The sequence below is a fragment of the Mastigoproctus giganteus genome, chromosome 1 (assembly GCF_048544385.1).
Source record: "Mastigoproctus giganteus isolate SK-2022 chromosome 1, ASM4854438v1, whole genome shotgun sequence".
Classification (NCBI taxonomy): domain Eukaryota; kingdom Metazoa; phylum Arthropoda; class Arachnida; order Uropygi; family Thelyphonidae; genus Mastigoproctus; species Mastigoproctus giganteus.
Genome location: NC_143575.1, coordinates 69,052,607 through 69,067,588, shown reverse-complemented (window position 1 = coordinate 69,067,588; position 14,982 = coordinate 69,052,607). Strand labels below are relative to the sequence as shown.

The 14,982-nt window shown below is 33.6% G+C and overlaps 1 protein-coding gene across 6 annotated transcripts in view; it reads left to right on the top strand.

Annotated features, from left to right (window-relative positions):
• bru3 (CUGBP Elav-like family member bruno 3) overlaps positions 1-14,982 on the top strand; it is a 714,377-nt gene that overhangs the window by 461,999 nt on the left and 237,396 nt on the right. The window lies entirely within an intron of this gene.

Sequence of the window (14,982 nt, the reverse complement as noted above, 5' to 3'; positions counted from 1 at the left end):
CAGAGTATTTTTGTCTTATTTTTCTTAAAAGATTCAGCCCATTTATTTTTTATGTACCCTATACCACACAACCAGTGTAACAACACCAGTTCTAACAAATTACCATGATTTATGCATCAGTAGTACGATCTGCTGCAGTTTCTTGTGGTGTTGTTCTGTACCTGTCAAAGAATAAAACTGTCAATCATTGAACAGCACATCATCTGAATTTGATGTAATTTTTTCAGTTTTTGGTCACTTTGTTATTTATTAACTTTTGACTGGTTTTCCTTTTTCTGACATATACATGAATGCTTGCAGCATTTATTAATGATTCTGAATTTTTGTTTTGTTTTTTTTATATATATTTTATGGATTTTTTAATTTTATATTTTTTAGCCACTATTCATGAGTGGTCAATTGAAAAAATGCAGTAGTACATGTATTTGAGTTGATATGGTTCAGGCCTGAGTGAGTGTTAAATGCAGTGAAATTCTTCTATTCTTTCTACCTTGTGAATTCCTGTGATCCTATGTGATCACCCCAGAGTACAAAAAGAAAATTTTGTTGAGTTAACCATGGAAATATTTTATTATTACTTCAGTCCTGTTAATGAACAGATTATCTTTGAAGAGAGAGTGATAAGAGTGTGCATATCAACATGCACAGAGTGAAATGTCAAGGAAGTACTAAAGGTCACCAGAAAACAGTCTTTTTAAGAAGTAGAGGGAATAAAAAGTAGGGGAAAAAGGGGATGAATATAGATATATTATAAACCAAGATCAGAATCAATTTTTTTACATTATTGCATTGTACACTTATATTGTTACTTTTTTGTTTAAAATTAGAGTTAATCTAAAAATCAAAGGATCATGGTCGCACCCATCACCTGTTTACTACTAAAATAGATTGCATTTCATGGTGACTTTGAGTTCGCTCTCATGGCAGTATGACTCTCTCTCTCTCTCTCTCTCTCTCTCTCTCTGAGTATGGTTGCATTGTCATCCATGGATAAAATTTGCTATTGGGCTTGGCGGTAGTCACTTGACCAGTCACCTGGGCCAGTCCATCCCTGTGTGCAGTTTGATATCAGCAACAGTCACATGACAATGACTCATGGAGAATTGCCCTCAGGTTTCTTCAGTGCTGATTATCTGCAGAAGTTATTAATTTTTTCTGCAGAAGTTATTAATATTTACATTTTTGTATTACATGTCATTTTAATGGTTATTGGTTTGTCACTGTAATACTGTTTCAGCCATTATCTCATAAAAAAAAAGTTTGATCCTCATATTTCTGCACACAGTGTTGGACCTAGAATTGTGTATAGTGTTTTGCGTGTGTTGTTTTGGCAAATAAGCAACTACACCAAGGCAAAGAGGCATCCGTAGCCAGGTGGGAAGGAGCAGCAGTGCGTAGCACACACTTCTTGATTAGACCGGGGTTCGAGCCCATCACCACCAGATACGGAGGATGCAGAAAGGTCAGGGAATTACCACAGCATATCCCGGAGCAATATGGCCTTAGTTGCTAATGCTCCTTAAAAAAAAAAAAAAAAAAAAAAAAAAACCAAACAAACAAAGAGGCATTTATGTATTTATATTAATCAATAATATATTTTATAATCATCTGTGACCCATTAATACTGATATAATATACAATAAGCCAAATGAATTGGAATTACATATATGTTGGCAACTATGACTAAAGCAGCTGGTTAACCAAAAGCAACAACATCTATAATTAGAAAAAGAGAGAGTCTACAGTTCACTTTTGATAAAAAAATTATTACAATAATCCCAAGCATTTTCCACTGTGTTTTTCAAGTTCATTTTGCTAAATACCCAATATACTTTCCTCTATATACATTTCTTTATACTTAACCCAGCATTGGTCACAGCCTGAATAATAGAAGTGGCTGTGCAGCACCTGACAGGTGCCTGATTTTGTTTTTTTATTTATGGAAAAGGTTTTCATTTTATATATGTTTAAATCCTGCTTGAAGTACACCGATGCTTGATCTTTTACTAACGAATTGCAGTATTCATTAAATGTGATTTTTTATTATTATTTTTTTATGAAAAATTGACAATTTAAAAATTTTTTGTTTATTATACCTGTTATCATTGAAATGAAACTTTTATTAATTAATGTTTGCTGAAAATGAAAAGGAAAAAAATAGATGAAAAAATAAATGAAACTATAGTCACTTCCATTTTCCAGTTCAGAAAACATATTAATCTTGTGAAAATTCAAACATATATATGTGTACATTGAGACAAAAAGTCATTTTATGCAGTAATTAAACATGAAACAAGGAGTATCTAATTTCTGTAGAAAGATGCATCAACCAATCATCAGGTGAAAAATGTATTTGTTTATGTTACACTGAAAGTCAAAAGTTGGAAGTGGTAAGAAAAAATAGTATTGCAAATGGTCACACAGGACCTTAACAGGTCATTTACAAATATAAGAAGTATTAGTTTAGTATTAGCCATATGGTACAAGGAAGCCTCAGACTTTTGCTGTACCAGCAAAATAATACTAATAAAAATAAACTACCTGTCTGTTTCCCTACTCATGTAGTCACCTATCCAGCTTACCTTTAATTTTGCCAGACTGTCAGCCTCATCTGCCCATGGAAGTCACTTATTCTAATTTACAACTTGTTAACTTAAAAAAAAAAAAAAAAAAAAAAAAATCCTACAATAACTTTAAGCTCTATTCCTGTTATTTGAATTTATAGCCCCTAGTTCTGGAATTATTTATAACTTTACCGTAATTTTACCTTAATTTTACTTTTCCTTCTCAGAGCCTTATAGATTCTTGTCTTGGAATAGTGTATACTTGGATGCAGTATTCCAAGTGCTGTGTTACAATTGCCTTATACAGTGCAATCATGTCTTCTCTATCTTTACAAGTAAATTAATCATTGAAAGGCCACCATGCAGTGTGTCTACACTGCATGGAGAACTTCATGTCTGCTGGTATTGTAACCCCCAAATACATTTCTTCCTCTGTTGTTTTTCAAAGTAAACAATAATTATTCACTTCCAAAACTACTGAAGTAAAACTTTTTCTCTATTTAGGAATGCATAGAAAGTTTCAACATTAATCCTGGACCAACAATTAATGCATGTTATTTTGGAGAGGAACCTTTCAGGTCCTGCACAACCATTGCTGGGTTAATTCCAAAAAAGGATTAATTTTATACTATAATTATTCAGAGTTTCATTTAGAAATAGTTAACTTTATTAATGGCCTTGACTGAAACTTGTCAGCAAGCCACTTCCTGTATGTTTTTTCTCTTCTGCAGGTCTTAGACTAAGCAATGCCAGTACAAGCAGCAAAGATTTTGTATTGAATTCAAACTGTTATTTTTGAATTCAAGTTGCTGTTGTTGAGTATATGTGATTAGTTCCTATGCTTTTCCCCCTCCATGCACTGGAGAGGTAAAAGCATAGGAACATCCCATTACTGTATTGCTCGTGTAATACCTGACAGGTCCCTCTCCAAAATAACAATTGGAAAAAAATATTGTGGTTCAAAGTTAATGGTTGAAACTTTCTGTACCTTTTTAAATGTAGACAAAGTTTTATTTCAAGAGGTTTGGAAATGAACAGCTACTGTTTATTTCGAATTATATGTGTAAAGAACCTGTCAGATGATGTGTGACTGTTTGTGTTACTATTTTTGCTTTCAGCTTCAACTTGCTACTTTCGATTTCAGCATGACATAATCTCACTTGATGGCTGAGGCATCTACTACAGAAATTAGGTACTCTTTGTTTTATGTTTAATTATTGTACAAATGTTTGTCTTTATTATTATTCTTATTGATCTGTTTATTTCTTTATTTATTTGACAAAACATTAATATATGCACATCCATTGGTGAATCTGTCATTTTGTTTCCCCATTGGTGAAACAAAATGACAGATAAAAGTCTTTATTTAATAATTATTACATGGGTCTCTTCTTCACCTTTCCAGCTACTAATTAATTAACCCTTCATCGGTTGATAGACTTCTTGTCATGAGTGGTTGCAAGTACTGTCTGAAACATCCCAATTTTAAAGGCTTATAATGTCACATATGAATGATTTTCATTTTTTTTTTTTTTTTTTTTTATCCTTGGTTACATATGCAGGGGGATTTTCTATATTATCTTCTTGGTCATTTGTGTTTTTATAGAAAATTACTTTGTACCTGATTGGTCACAGAGGCTAATTTTCACTCCTCAACCTTAATAAATTTATAACGTGGCCAGATATGAATATATTATTCTTCTTAGTAACACTACATTTTGTGTAAAAGTAAATTATAATAATGATGCATTTTAAGTTTCAAATAAATAAAAAAATAAACTTAAAAATATTTTTATAAATTCCTACTTCTCTAAGTTGCCCTTTTAATAGCTTATTATTTCATATGCATCTGCATATGAAACCTTTCCATGGAGGGTTTTTTTGTTTTTTTTTTCCTGATATGCACCATAAAAATAAAATACAAATTTTATAATGAGAGTATTTATTTAATTTATTTTATTTCATATTTTTTACCAATAGAAATTATCATAAATACTCTTGGTAATTATAGAATTGCATTTTCAGGGAGGTTTGTGTGTGTGTGTGTGTGTGTGTGTGTGTGTGTGTGTGTGTGTGTGTGTGTAAAGCACCTATTGTCATAACTAGACTCCTAGTGGATGGATTTCCATCCACTATTTTACATTTTGATTTTGAGAAAAACTTGTCAAGTAATCCCAGATTTCATTAAAATCAGAAAATTATTATTATTATTTTTTTTTTTCATACATATTACAGAGACTCACCTTATACTGTAGCTGAAGCACTGAATATTGTTTTTTGTCCTGCACTGATTAGAGGAATGAATGAACAGTATGGCAGATACACTGAAACAAAATGCTTCTTGCTTCGAATTGTTCTTGGTTCACACATAAAAGTTGTTGCTATTTGCTCAGTTCATTATTTTCATAAATCATGAATTATTACTGTTTACTAGTGTGCTTGAAATGTTATTCTCTGCATACATTAACCCTGCTGTAATATGACCCACTTCCATAAGTGGTATGCCATTGCCTGACAGAGGTGAACTTTAACCTTACGTTTTAAGCAAAGTGTTTGGTAATTTGAATTTTGTGTATATTATTTATTGGAATAAACTTATTTAAGTTTATTCCATGTTATTTTTTAATAATAATTCAACTTTTTTTAAAATGCTGTGTTTTTTTTGACCACTAGAAATGCTTGTTAATTTTAATAAAACAAAAAAAAGTTTATTAATTATGCTTAAAATTTCAAAAATTGTTTGGTACAAAAGTTAAGCATGCTGCTTTTATTAATTACTGCCAAATTTAAAATTGTCAAGATGTTTATTGAGCAGAACTTTGGCATTATTCCAGTGCTAAGAATTTATCCAGAAAACAGCTTCAAATTAACATTTTTAAGTGAAAAAAATAAGTAAAAATAAAAGTAATAAATTATTATTATTTATGTAAACTTAAAATAAAATAATTACATAATATCATTCATCTCTATTCTTTTCAAGGTTCCTGTGACATTTACTGCATGAAATTTGGTTATTAATTGTATAATAATAATAAAAGGTACATTTTAATGTAATAATTCAAATATAAAAACATTCTTTTGGCCACCAGGTGTCACTTAGTGAAAATAGAGACTTCTGTAGCTGCTGCAAATGGATAAGTTTTCCTTGAAATTGTATCATATTTTTGATTAGTTAATGTGTTAATTTGTGTTTTACAAAGAGATTAATAGGCTTAGTACCATTCGTTAATGTATTTTTTAAATTTAGCTAGTGACTTTGTAAGTTACAACACCCTACCGTACCACTATCATATTGGTGTTTTGACGGGAATATCGTAGCATAACCAGTAGTGCAGAAGAATAGTAAAGTTTTAATTGTAATAAATAAGTATTTTGATGGTTTTAATCACTTTTTAGGCATATATTTTTTGTATTTAGCTAAGGTATAACGTAAAACTATATAGCAGAATACGTATTACTGCATTAGCTTAGTATAGTACAGTAAATTAATCAATTAAATTTATTAGCCTTATTAATTTTCATTGTTAATTATTTACTACAGCAGAAAAGACTAGAGCAGCAAAGCAACATGCACAAAATAGCAGGAGTGCTATGGATCGGGGGAGAACCGAAGAGGGAAATTCTCCAATGCATCACAGCCAAAACAGTGAGCAACTTGTGAAATGTTTATGGATCTTTCTGGAACAGGACATGATCTAGCCAAGGAGGATGTCTTTGTATGTGCTAGGTGCACAGTGTCAAGAAATTAGGTGCCAACTCACGTTCTGATGGGCATCTATGAGAATTTTAAGAGTAGGATAGATGCCCTCAAAGGAATTTAAATTGAGGATCCCATCAAACTCTCAGCTGTACAACTCAACGCCAAAGCTCACTCATGCATCAGTCAACACAGTGACAACCTTCAGGGCAAAAATGCACTGGTTCCACAGGAGCTAGTTATTGTCAGTGACTATATTGTCAGGGAGATGGGAAATATATTGTGCAAAAAGGATATGTGGAGTAGGCCCAGGGTATGTCTGCCCTGGTAGTATATGTTGGCACTAATGACATTAAGAGAGTAGGAAATAAGCAGACTTGTTATTATTATTATTATTAATAGCCATATGGTGCAAGGAAGCCTGAGGCTTATGCTGCACCATATTGCACCAGGGGGGAAAAAAAATCCGGAGTTACCGAGAAACAGAGTCAAAAGTAGAAGGGAATCACCAAGAAAGAGAAGAATGATAATATCCAGCTCAGGACCCTGGGTGTGCCAAGCCCATACTCACCAGCTATGAGCCTGGAAAGCAAGGTACTGGGGATTTTAAGAGCTGCTGGAAGTAATTAAGGAACAAGTAAATAATACATGTGTTGTGTTAGTATAACTAAGAATAAGAACAGGTGCATGTATACTTGCATTTACACCAATGATAGGGGTATAGTAAATAAACTTGAATTTGAGCTACTGGTGAAAACATCAAAGGCTGATGTTGGGATATCAAAGACATGGTGTCACACAGAGATAAGGAATGCAGATTTGAAATTTGAAGAGTACAATGTGTACAGAAAGGGTAGACAGGATAGAAGAAGAGGGGTGATGCTGTTAGTTAAGAAACATAAATTCTAAGGAATTGCATCCAGTTCACATGGGTAGGCAGTGCAGTGTTAAGTCAGTTTGGTCAGACATAAGCAGTGGGAAAACCAAGTTGAGAGTAGGAGTGTGCTATAGGCCTAATGACTCTGATGAGTACAATGAACAACTGTACAATGAAATAGAGTAGGCCAGTAAATCAGATTATCTTATAATGGAGGATTTTAACTTCCTGGATATAGACTGGAACTTGTGGGTTGGTCACTCACACACTAACAAGGTTTTGTAGATTTATTGGATGATTATTTTCTACAGCACTTGTGGGTTGGTCACTCACACATTAACAAGGTTTTGTAGATTTATTGGATGATTATTTTCTACAGCACCATATTCGGGAGGCAACTCTTGAGGGAGTAATACTCTTGATCTGATTATTAGCAGCAATTCTTCATGCATTAAGAATCTGCAGATAAAGGAACCACTAGGTGGCAGTGATCAAAGTGTACTGATGTTGGATTTAGTTAAAGATGTAACTCCCATCAGGGGTAAAGAGAAGGGTTTTTTCTTTTGTAAAGGTGACCACAATGGTCTCAGAGATTTTTTAAATTCTATACAGTGGAACTAACTAATGATGTTATCAACAGCAAATTCACCAGCATTCTAGGAATTAATCTTGGAAGCTACTAGGCTTTTCATACCAACTAAGAAATACTGTTCAAAGTTTAGGTATAAATGGATGGCAGATGAACTAATGAGACTTGTGGCAGAGAAAAAAATTGCATGGAACGCATATAAATTATCATGTGACATAGAAGACATAGATTACATACCAGCTTATTGATATAAGCTGGTATGTAATCAAGTCACGAAGAAGGTGAGGCAAGCAAAGGCAGATTACGAGAAATCTTTGGCAAAGAAAAACAGCAAATACCTCTTTACTTATTTTACATAAACTATAGAAGGAAAGGGATGAATCGGATTGGGCCACTTAACATCGACAGTTTGATTGTTGATGAACCTACTGAGGTAGCTGACAAACTGAATGAGTATTTTGCATCTACATTTACACGCAAGAGGAAATCTGTAGGAAAGTGGAGGCCAGACACTTATCAAACTCTGGCAGGGAGCTAACTGATTTTGTTATTACTGAGAGCAAAGTGAAGGAGAAATTTTTGCTGTTAAACATAAGAAAAGTACATGCAGTGGATGGGATCTGTCACATTTTATTAATGGATGTGGCAAAGGAAGTAAGCATACCCTTAGCCATAATTATGAAAGCTTCCTTGAACTCAGGTGTCCTCATGGACTTGAGATGCGTGAATGTGTGCCCAATTCACAAAGGGGAACAAAGGGTGGCATAAGTAATTACAGACCTGTTAGTTTACCTTCTGTTTCAGGGAAAGTAATGGAATCACTGGTTAAGAAAACAACGAAGGATCATCTAGACAAGATTGCAGTTATAGTTCAGGCATAGCATGGATTTGTTAAGGTGAAGTCTTGTCTGACAAATTTTATTGGATACTATGATGTGGTCACAAAGGAACTGGATGCAAAAAATGATTTTGATATCATATACTTGGAATTTAGGAAAGCTTTTGATTCTGTGACACATGACTATTGTACAAATTGAAGCAGTTTAGCATTATGGGCAAGTTGCTACAATGAATAAAAGGATGGTTGAGTGGGAGCAGACAGAGAGTGTTAATCAATGGACACTGCTCTTCGTGGACAAATGTTATTAGTGGAGTCCCCCAGATTTGGTGTTGAGCCAATTGTTTTCTGTATTTATCAATGATATTGATTATTATTATTATTTATTATTATTAGCCATATGGTGCAAGGAAGCCTGAGGCTTATGCTGTACCAGCCAAAAAGATTCCCAAGTTACCCTAAGAGAGAGAGAGAGAGAAGAATGATGATATTCAGCTCAGGATCCTGGGTGTGACAAGCCCATACTCACCCTGGGGTTAATTGATGAAGGTATATCAGGGTTAGTGTCTAAGTTTGCAGTCGATACAATAGTTGGCATGCTTGTTAATGACAGTAAAGATAATACACCACTGCAACAGAATCTAGAAAAGTTGAGCAGATGGACTAAGAGGTAGCAACTGAAGTTTAACTTTGACATACAGTACTGCATATGGGTAGCAGTAACTTCGGAGTAACATATCAACTGGGTGGTAGGTACTGCACTCAGGGTAGTCGAGAATGAAAAGGAACTAGGTGTAATTGTGTAGTTAGGTACGAAGTTTTCTGAGCAGTGCAGACAGGCTGAAAGAGTTGCACATGGTGTCTTTTCAATGATATATACAGGAATTTTGCTAGCAGGAATAAGGAGGTGATTGTCCCCTTATATAAGGCAGTGGTCAGGCCACACCTTGACTACTGTATACAGATCTGGAGGCCTCATTTTAGAAAAGATGTAGAACTGCTGGTACGAGTACAGAGAAGGGCAACGAATTGGTGAGTGGAACAAATGGTTGCTGTTACCGAGAAAGGCTTAAGTTCTGTAAATTGCAGCTTCTGGAGACTAGGCACCTGCGAGGTGATCTAATTGAGGTGTATAAGGCCTTGTTTGAGCAAGCGCATTGCTTTTGAGATTCATCCTCTTTCTCAGATTACTCACTTGAGGGACATAAATTCAAATTGAGGAAAGACAATTGTAGAATAGATGTGCGGAAATTTGCCTTTAGCCAGCGGGTGGTTGATAATTGGAACAAACTTCCATGTGTTTTAATGGAGGTCAACAACTTAAATAAGTTCAAGGCAGAACTGGACAAACATTTGGAGTGAATGAATGGTGAAACGGGAAGGTGTTTTTTGTTTTTTTTTTTGCTGATGTACCTTCTAATAATTTTGCTTTTTTTCATCATATGCCTCTACTAATGCGAAAACTGAAAATACATATGTAACTTAGCATTGTGCCTAAAGAACGTGGTCTACTAATAACGAATTGTATGTGGCAACTACAACATAAAGTAATATAAAGGGTATGGCACCTCTCGCAGGGGATCACAATTTGTAACAACGTGAATGCATCAAATACAAGGCTAAAGATGCCAGTAAGAAGGTACACAAAGTAACAACTATTAATTCCTAACAAGTGAGTCACCAACAATAAATATTTTACAGCTGGCCCTGTGAGGATACAGATTACTACTGCTTGATTAATGTGTTAAAGGTTTATGTAACATGATAGTGAATAGAGAGTTTTTATTGAGCCTACTCTGTGTATTATCAGAAATAAAATACCTTGTTATAAAAACAATTATTTTTATTTTTTATCATGCTATAGGAAATATCCTGCTATAGGAACTGTTATTTTTGTTTTAATTTTTTCAACCTAACTAGGCATTTTTGTCGATCTCATCTAATTAATTTTCAGCAAATTATAACATTGCAGAGAATACTAACTTTTTATTAATTTTGTTTTCTAGTCAAGCCATTTCTAAAGAATTTAAAAACATATTTTTATTAAAAGAATTAAAACATCACAGTGTAGCTCAGAAACCTCTTAGTAATAATGGTTGCTTGGAAGAAAGCTTCATTAATGAAGGATATGGAAGCATTATTATTATATGCTTTATTGTATTAAGCATTGTTTTACTGAGAACTGCATAGGTATGTTGTTTGTTAAGTCTACAGTGTGAAATGAAAAGTGTAAAGAACTGGCTGATATCAATTGTTATTAAATTTTATTTTTATTTCTCTGAGCTGTACAGTGGAAGTATTTGTCAAGATATTTTGGCATTGTAAATGAGTGACCATATGTCCTGGGGGGTCCTGAAAAATTTTTTGGATGCGTAAATGCCCTGTTTCTTCTGAAATTTTAAGTGATTGTTGACCCAGCAGTTTTTATCATCTCCATTTGTATGAATTAATTTTCAGTTGAAAACTAGATTTACCAAACTTTCCCTCGGGAATCCTTTCACTGTAAGGGATACTTCTGCATACATACATTCACTCTTCAATTCCTTGTCAAAGAGGTGCCTCCATAACCAGGTGGGCAGGAGCAGCAGTGCCTAGCACACGCTTCTTGATTAGACCGGGGTTCGAGCCCGTGACTACCAAATACGGAGGATGCGGAAAGGTTAGGGAATGACCACCGCATATCCCCAGAGCAATATGGCCTTAGTTGCTAATGCTCCTAAAAACCAAAGAACAACAACCTTGTCAAAGATTTCCTAATTTGAAATATTCTAATTTTCATCTGCTCTAGCTTAAAATATCTTTACCCCATAATGTCAAAATCATCTGTTGCCTCTATCATTCTCCCAACTATACTAATTACTTGGAACTCTTGACTTCCTTTCTTTGAAACTGAACTTTCTCCAGTCATAAGTGTCATAACAGTGAAGTAATTTTCTTTGGCAATTTTAATGTTCACAGTGAACATTAAAATCGCCAAAGAAAATTTCAGTTTTCTAGCTACACAGACTCGGCTGATTGAGATACTGAAGCAATTGCTATTACTTACCTGTCCAATCTTGTTCATTTACCTACTAGAATATTAGACATTCCTAAAATCACACGCAACACTCGTGATTTTTTCCTCATTAACATCCCTTCAAAGTAAAATGTCAATGTTAGTGGTCCTCTAGACCAGCATTATTCAACCCGGGGGTACGCGAGAGATATTAACAAGAAATATTTTGGAACAATTGAAACGTATTTTTTACTTAACCAGATTCTGTAGTAATTACACTATTGCCATTATTAAGCTAAGTGGTGATTCATTAGAATTAATGTTTTATCATATTTTTTAGTTAAGCGTGTTTTGTATCATTGTATATACACTATTGCGATTTAAATGATGATTCGTCCAAAGTGCTGCGTTGAAGTGTGAGGTACGGCAAAATCTGATTATACGCACATTCTGTTTTTGGATTAATTAAATTTGATTAAAAATTTTGACATTCTGATCGAAATGATATATATTTTCGAAAAATTTATATTAAAAAAATGATTTTTTAAGACTTTATGGAGTTAATAATTAATGAAATACATGATTAGATTATCTAATAAAAAAACTAATTTATCTCTATATTTATTTATGCTATTAAGAAATGCAAAATGGTGATATTTTTAAGTATATATTGATGCTTTATAATTAAATTTTCTTTTTAATTATTGTTAATTTAGTGGTAAAAAAAAATTACTGCCCCTTAATTTGGCGGGTATTAATACACATAATCCAATTTTGTTCTTAATCAAATTTTTTAATCAAATTTAATTAATCCAAAAATGGAATGTGCGTATAATTGGATTTTGCTAGTACTACAGAGTATTTATGAAATCACCCGAACTGAGTCCAATGTTTGTTAGATTACTGGCCGTTCACCATCCATTTTGTTTTAGTTCTGTTTTGTAAGCTCTCTGGGACGGTTGTGCGTGCATGGTTGCAGTTGTGTGGTGATTTTTCCTTTTAATTCTTCCATGTGATTATTTTAATACCCCATTATGGATAAGTTTATTTTAAAACAAAAATGTGAAGGTGAGAACAGCAGTGTATGTAGTGAAAATAATGAATTGCAAAGATTTAATGAAGTTACACTTGTTACTGAATCTGAACCGAGTGATGTTGAGAATGTCATTGTAAAATCTACTAAAACTAAACATAATACCGCAAAATCTTTGAAAGCTGAGACTAAATCCAAATATCATTATTATAATGAAAGTTATGTTAATTATAGTTTCATTTCAAACAAGTGCGATCCACCTCTTCCAGTCTGTGTAATATGCAATATATAAACTTTGTCTAATAATAGCATGAAGACCTCTCTATTAGAATGACATCTTGTAACAAATCGTGTGAAATTGAAAGATAAAGCTATTGATTTTTTTAAACGCAAAGCTAACTCTATGATAAAAATCAAAACGGTATTCAAAGTTTTACCCAAACTTCGAATTCTAAAGATTCTTTAGAAACAGCTTACGAATTAGATTTATTAGTTGCTAAAAATAAAAAGGCGCACACAGCGGCTGAAACAGTCATCGTTCCTGGTGCCTTAATTATCACCGATAAAATGTTAGATAAAAAGTGTTCAAACATAATAAAAAAATACCAACTTCTGATACTACTGTAGGTCACCAAATTTGTGAAATTGCACAAGATGTAATTCTGCAAATTGTTGAAAAGATCAAACTGGATAAAAGATTTTCAGTGCAAATCAATGAGTCTACAGACATTTCAAACAATGCCCAGCTTATTGCGTTTGTCCACTATTTTGATATTGAAATTGGTGCTATTAAGGATGACATACTGGGTTTTAAACGGATGCCAGAACATACAAAGGGAAAAGATATTTTTCAAACTTTGGAAAATTTTGTGAGACTTGAATTAGGACTCCAGTGGGAATGATATAACAGCATATCCACAGATGGAGCGGACTCAATGCCCGGACAAAAAAGTGGTCTTATTGCAAGTACGTGAAATGAATCCTGACATCGACTGGCTGACTCCAGAGTTGCATGAAGTAATGAGTATTGCTATTAAGGTAGTCAATTTGATCAAGTCTCGAGCACTAAATTCACAGCTTTTTAATGCATGTGTGAAGAGATGGGTTCAGCACACACTCACCTATTGTTGCATACCGAGGTGGGGTGGCTCTCCCGAAGACGTATTTTAACTCGTCTGTTTGAACTGAGGGAGGAAGTGAAGTGCTTCCTAGACAAAATAAAATCGGACTGTGTGTCCAATTTTGAAAGCATTGAATGGCTTTCACAACTCAGTTACCTTTCTGATATTTTCAGCAAGATAAACGAACTTAATCTCCAACTTCAATAATTCAACAGTAATATTTTCAAGACACATAAAATAAAAGGTTTCTATAATAAATTATTGTTGTGAGCAAAATGTATCAAGGATGGAAATATCGCAGCTTTTCCAGATCTTAACGAATTCACTGTTCAGAATGGAGTTCCCGTAAGTGTCAGTGTGACTAAAATAATTAAATGTCACTTGATGCGTCTGAGTGAAGCCCTCACACAATATTTTCTGCTTATCAAGAACGAAAAAAAAAAAAATAAACGATTTGGTATTAAATCCTTTCGTCACAGCCAATGCCATAACTGCTGACATTCCAGTCAATTTAAAAGAGAGTTTATTAGAAATTGCAGCTGACAATTCATTGAAAACAATTTTTGAAAGCTTGATAATATGCGATTTTTGGTCCAAAACTTGAAAACAGTTCAAATAAATTAGCGATGAAGCTCTTTCAACGCTTCTCTTATTTCCCTCAACTTATTTGTGTGAACAAGGCTTCTCTGCCTTAATATCAATAAAAGTTAAGGACAGAAACCATTTGAATCCAGAGTCAGCGATCATTCTTGCCCTAACTTCTACTCAGCCACAAATTGAATTGCTGGCTTCAACAAAACAAGCTCAGTAATCTCACTGAGTTTTTAATATTTGTTATTTATAATGAGAATAAATTTTTGTATTATTTTTAATTTTTGTTATTTATAATGTGAATAAATGTTTGTATTTCTTTCAAACACTGTTTTTGTAGAAGCGATATTATAATGAGAATAAATGTCTGAATTTCGACAATTTGTCATGCAACACAAAACATGCATAAAAGGCATCTTATCATCTATTTTACTATATAAGTACAAAGAAGTTAACTCATTTTTTAAAACACTTAGAATTCAAGTGTAGAGGTTTACTTGCAGTAAAATATAGTAGACATACATATATGGGGGTACAAAAATAAGAACATGGTTCTTTGGTCTACGCAAACAAAAAAAGATTGAGAAACACTGCTCTGTACAGCTCAGATCATGACTTGGTGATGGTCTCTTCTCCTGGCACCTCCGTAGCCAGGTGGGAAGGAGCAGCAGTGCGTA